The following is a 6,245-nucleotide window of genomic DNA, read 5'->3' as shown; positions in this document are numbered from 1 at the left end:
TCCAACATCATATGAATCAAATAAAAATGATACATCTGTGATAAATCACCAAATTATATACAATTCAGCCACCGATAAGCATCGAGAAGTATCCCAAATATGATAAAACAACCGTGATATGCGTTTTTAGCTTGTTTATTATTATTTTTAAACAAACTATGTTAACTGCCAACTGCATAGTATTAAGCGCATACTATACAAATTATTATGCAAATATACTATTCAAATTAAGCCCATACTATACAAATGTTATACAAATTAAGCGCATACAATCAAATTATTATATAAATATACTATACAAATTAAATGCACACCATACAAATTAAGCGCATACTATACAAATTATTATGCAAATATACTATACAAATTAAGCGCATACTATACAAATTAAGCGCATACTATTAAAATTATTATATAAATATACTATACAAATTAAACGCACACCATACAAATTATTATACAAATATATTATACAAATTAAGCGCACACTATACAAATTATCATACAAATATACTAGACAAATTAAGACATCCTTTAACAATGAAAAGTTACGTGTTTATGTGAAATACCGCACAATAGTCCTAACTGCTCCCTACCGCCAGGAGCCAGTGAGAACATGGCATCTCCAATTGGATACGTTGTGAGTCTGACGGTAGTGGGGAGCGGAAGGATATGGGAAGGAAGAAGGAGTGGGAAATATTTATAAACGATATTTCAGAAGTAATTCTGCATTCTAGGTTTCTTCTCTTAGCTGATGACTTAAAACTTTTCTTAGAAATACTAACTTTAGAAGACTGCAATCGACTCCAGTCAGACATTGATAGAATTTTTGAATGGAGTAAAATAAATCGGATTGAGTTTAATGTTTCTAAATGTTTAATTTTGTCATTCTCTAGGGCGAGTCATACCTGGTATTACCGGTATACAATGGATGCCAGAAGTTTAAAACGTGTCTCGACAATGAAAGATCTTGGAATCATGTTTGATAGTAGGGTGACATTTCATGCTCATATTGAGACGGCATGTAGCACTTCACTGAGAATTCTGGGCTTTGTTCTAAGCACTGCAAGGAATTTTATAGATAATCAAATGCTTATAGTTTTATTTAATTCCTTAGTAAGGAGTAGACTTGAAAGTGGGTCGGTGATTTGGAGTCCACACCAGGTAAAGTATTCTCTCATGTTGGAGAGAGTTCAGAAGAAATTCTTGAGATTGTGGCTCTATCCCACTGACTTTCTTTTGGGTATGCTCGGAATGAACTATTTACGGGTCAGAAGGGATGTGCCCATTGCTACACATTTCTTTAGAATGATTCGTGGATGGTTTGAAAACTCGGTCATCATGGATAGTATTCATTTCTATATTCCCGGTGGTTATCTACGTCACCAACAACATAGACTATTTTATCTCCCGGCCCGCAGAACTAACTTGCCAATGGTCATGCCTATGGGGAAAGCAATCTTGCTGTTGAACAGAATCAATTCGGATATCGACATTTTTAGCATCAATGAAGCTTCCTTTAAAAGGCAAGCTCTATTATCACTGGTATAGTTGATATACACACTGTTAATATTAATTTAAGAATTATTATTATAAAAATATTTTTAAAACGCATCGAAATTAACGATTTTGTAATGTTTTTTAAATGAATAAACAAAATTGAATTGAATTGAATTGAATTGGGAGAGCCTGGCTATTCAGATCTGGTCACCAAACACGGCTAAAGCCATTTCAAGCAACGTTTCAATTCTGAATGGTGGTCTTACACCAGGGCGATACTGAGAGTATCATATATATTATTTTGCACTATAGCAAGTATACTGTATATTATTTTTAATGAATAAATTGCGAAATAACACAAATTCAAATATCACAAAGTAATCAAATCACAAATAAAGACAAAACAATGTAAAATATCACAAAGCAATATAGAAACGTTCATAAGTACGTGCAAAGGTAGAAGAAAAACGGAAATAATTTGTACACATGACTGTACGTTGTGTAAATTGTGAAATAAGACAAATTCAAATATCACAAAGTAATCAAATCACAAATAAACACAAAACAATGTTAAATATCACAAAGCAATATAGAAACCTTCATAGGTACGTGCAAAGGTAGAAGAAAAACGGAAATAATTTGTATACATGACTGTACGCCAATTTTTTTTCACAAAACTGATTTCCTCTCTCTAGTAAATGCACATTTTCCTGGCGTTTGCCAGTGCGAATTGGAGGGAAGGTTGATTTTCAATTTGAAATAAGCCCGCCAAGCCGTGCATGCCGGTAAGGTAACTCCCTGCCTCGTTCGGTCCATGTCCGACTAATTTAACCCAGATATATTAATAGATTTTGATGATCTTAAAGCACAGATTCAGCAAAACACGGTCCAGTTCGCTGTGGAATTTCATGACGATCGGTGAAACGGAAATTTCCCGCGAGATCCACACAAAAACTTTCGCTGTTCGCGTAACTAACTTTGGTTTTAAATTGAGTTTTAATTAATTTATCATCGAAGTGTCAGCGGTAATGATTGAACTACACCTATTCGAAATTTCAATGTTATATTTTGCCTGTCCTCTTTTTAAGATTGTCAACTTATGCGTTTTATTTTACCGAGTTTTCGAGATGCATCTGATTTGTTTTGGAAGCTGACATCCAAGTGTCCCAAATTAAATTGGATTAATGTCTCAAGAAAAAACAGTGCTGCAATTTTCACAAGTCGTAATTACTTTTGAATGATATTCGAGTGTATTGAAAACTACTGAGAAAAAGAAATAGTTTTTTAATGAAACCATATTACTTCGTTAAAACCACTTTTTTATTATATATCAACGCCGACTGGTTTCGAAACTACTGTTCCTTCCTCGAGGTAAAAAATATTCTAACCCTAATTACGAAATTAGGTGAAATCGTGACTAGAGATTGGTGATGAATTAGGGGAGAAAGAACGGACGAGGAATGGGAACATATTTAATATGGGGCTGAAAGATAGTATTTTTTTTGTTAATTATAGACTGATTATCGTTAAGGGTTTTCTTAATTCCTAAGGCTTATAAATTTTCTAAGCGTTTGACATTATCTCTAATATCTAATTAGTATAAAACAAAGTCATTTTCGGCACCTGTCTGTTTGTGCGCTAAGTTCTTCTAAACTATACGATTTTGATAGGATTTTCAATATCATTTAGAAAATTTATTTTGGAAGGTTAATACATAAATATATAATAAATGTATATTGTATTTACAGAAAGAAAAAATATTTTCGGGCGCTCACATTGCCAAAGTTGGCTTAACCTTATGAGATTCATCAAAGTAATGTACTACGTAATTGCATATCTTAAAAAAGCCTCACAACCTCAAAACCTTACCCCAAATCACAAGTCCCCGGGCAACGCCGGATACACGTCAGCTATTTATTCATATTTAGAATATTTATACCTGCCTTTTAAAAAAACCTTTGATTATTTGCATTAATATTATATTAGCTAAATAGGGAAAAATGATTTTTATTAAATTAATTAATTAAATTATGTCGAAAATACGGATTGAGTTACAGGTAAAATGAAGATGTGTCATTAAAATTCAGTTTATATAATATATACCGGAATTAGTCAATTTACTGTCTTTACCTATAGCAATAGTTTATGTATACCACAGTGCGTCAATTTTAGTCTTTACCTTTATTAATAGTTCATATATTATACCGGACTGAGTCAATTTAAAATCTTTACTTTTAGCAATATTTTATGTATACCGGAGTAAGTCAATTTATAATCTTTACTTTTAGCAATATTTTATATGTATCGGAGTGATTAAATTTATGGTCTTTACATTTAACAATAATTTATGTGTACCGGAGTGAGTCAATTTATAATCTTTACCTTTAGCAATAGTTTATATGTACCGGAGTGAGTCAATTTATAATCTTTACCTTTAGCAATAGTTTATATGTACCGGAGTGAGTCATTTTTGTTATTTGTTTTTGGGGTATTATGCCGTGTTGCGCTAACTCCTTCTTTAGCCAACGTTTCGGACAGCATTGCAGTGTCCATCATCAGGGCAGACGTGTTATTTAATAAACAAATAACACGTCTGCCCTGATGATGGACACTGCAATGCTGTCCGAAACGTTGGCTAAAGAAGGAGTTAGCGCAACACGGCATAATACCCCAAAAACAAATAACAAAAATACTTTTGGACGTGAAAATCTTAAATCATATTTTCGGAGTGAGTCAATTTATAATCTTTACCTTTAGCAATAGTTTATATGTACCGGAGTGAGTCAATTTATAATCTTTACCTTTAGCAATAGTTTATGTGTACCGGAGTGAGTCAATTTATAATCTTTACCTTTAGCAATAGTTTATATGTACCGGAGTGAGTCAATTTATAATCTTTACCTTTAGCAATAGTTTATGTGTACCGGAGTGAGTCAATTTATAATCTTTACCTTTAGCAATAGTTTATGTGTACCGGAGTGAGTCAATTTATAATCTTTACCTTTAGCAATAGTTTATGTGTACCGGAGTGAGTCAATTTATAATCTTTAGCTTTAGCAATAGTTTATGTGTACCGGAGTGAGTCAATTTTAGTCTTTACCTTTAGCAATAGTTTATGTGTACCGGAGTGAGTCAATTTATAATCTTTAGCTTTAGCAATAGTTTATGTGTACCGGAGTGAGTCAATTTTAGTCTTTACCTTTAGCAATAGTTTATGTGTACCGGAGTGAGTCAATTTATAATCTTTAGCTTTAGCAATAGTTTATGTGTACCGGAGTGAGTCAATTTATAATCTTTACCTTTAGCAATAGTTTATGTGTACCGGAGTGAGTCAATTTATAATCTTTAGCTTTAGCAATAGTTTATGTGTACCGGAGTGAGTCAATTTATAATCTTTAGCTTTAGCAATAGTTTATGTGTACCGGAGTGAGTCAATTTATAATCTTTACCTTTAGCAATAGTTTATGTGTACCGGAGTGAGTCAATTTATAATCTTTAGCTTTAGCAATAGTTTATATGTATCGGAGTGATTCAATGTATGGTCTTTACCTTTAGCAATAGTTAATTTAGGAAGTTACAACTGTTGTTTCAATCTAACATTTGTTATAAATATTTTTACACCATTAAATGTGATAAAATATTTTGTTAGGAAGCCGAAAACTAAACGGTTTTTCTCAAACTAACTTCATTAATGTTTTGTACAACAAGAGTATAGAATACATTTGGATACAAAATTAAATATTTAAAACTTAACTACTATTTTTAGAAATACCTTTTCATGATTCAGTAAAATTCCCACCATCTTTTATGATTGCTTGTTGATCAAGTGTCAGCGCGTTTGACTGCGTTTTGATCTACTTTATTTTAAGTGCACAATAAAAATTTAGCGGTTTAAATTTATTTTTTATTTTATTTTATTTTCGTATTTTTTACAAAAAAATATACAATAAAACATAAGCGAAAAATTTGACTAGCGAACTAGGAATGGATTCTGTTATTCCATTATATAAATTCGTTAAACTTATGATAGCAGTTCTATCAAACTTTACAATCAGTACAATTTTTTTTTCTAAATCTGTGTCTTTTTGCACTGCGACGATTTGGGAATTTTTAATCTTCCGGCCCCAAAAAACTAGACCTAGAGCCTGTCAAAAAGTTTGACGTCTATCCTCACAAGAATGTTTTTTTTCTTCTTTATTGCTTATCTGCTAGAACCTTCACAATGCTATTACGTATTCATGAAAGACAGATATCTCCGTAGCCCACACTTCCAGTAGATCCTTATTATGTCTGTAGTCTTCTATGTAAAACATATTACCACACAACGGTGTCAAAGTTTAACCCAAATCTGAGCCTTCTCTCTCAAAGTGTTCGCAACTTTTGTGGTAATGCTCATCTTTCTCAGAACCAAGGAAATGGTTGGATATCTGAAAACTCGGAGCAAAGTGGTTGTTCAATTGTTGTTTAAGAGCTAAACTTGCTTTAATAATGAGGCGATACAATTTCTCATAATAATCATACAGAACAGTCATAATTATCATTCACTGGCAGATAAAAACCCGCTGCCGCGGTTCGAATACTTCAATGTTTCTTTTTGAAAATAACAGAGGGCACCACTTCCGTTTACAACATTACTAAACTGCACAGGCATTACAATAATAATATCAGATAGTACGTACATAAGTCGTTACGTTTATTACAGTCAGAAATTCTCGAAGTTTAGAATTATAAAAGTTAAAGCTCAC

The 6,245-nt window shown here is 32.4% G+C and overlaps 1 protein-coding gene across 1 annotated transcript in view; it reads left to right on the top strand.

The window, feature by feature from the left end:
- Positions 1–2,400: 2,400 nt before the first annotated feature.
- The window catches only part of LOC149419755 (glutamate receptor ionotropic, kainate 2-like), a 59,690-nt gene continuing 55,845 nt past the window's right edge, over positions 2,401–6,245 (top strand). Inside the window, exon 1 of the mRNA XM_089637263.1 lies at positions 2,401–2,525. The gene's annotated coding sequence lies outside the window, so the exon portion shown is untranslated. The remainder of the gene's footprint in view (positions 2,526–6,245) is intronic.

Source organism: Hesperophylax consimilis, chromosome 11 (genome assembly GCF_061612785.1).
Source record: "Hesperophylax consimilis isolate HC1 chromosome 11, BYU_Hcon_1.0, whole genome shotgun sequence".
NCBI classification, from domain to species: Eukaryota; Metazoa; Arthropoda; class Insecta; order Trichoptera; family Limnephilidae; genus Hesperophylax; species Hesperophylax consimilis.
Note: the sequence above shows the minus strand (reverse complement) of the source record. Positions and strands in the feature narration are given on the sequence as shown.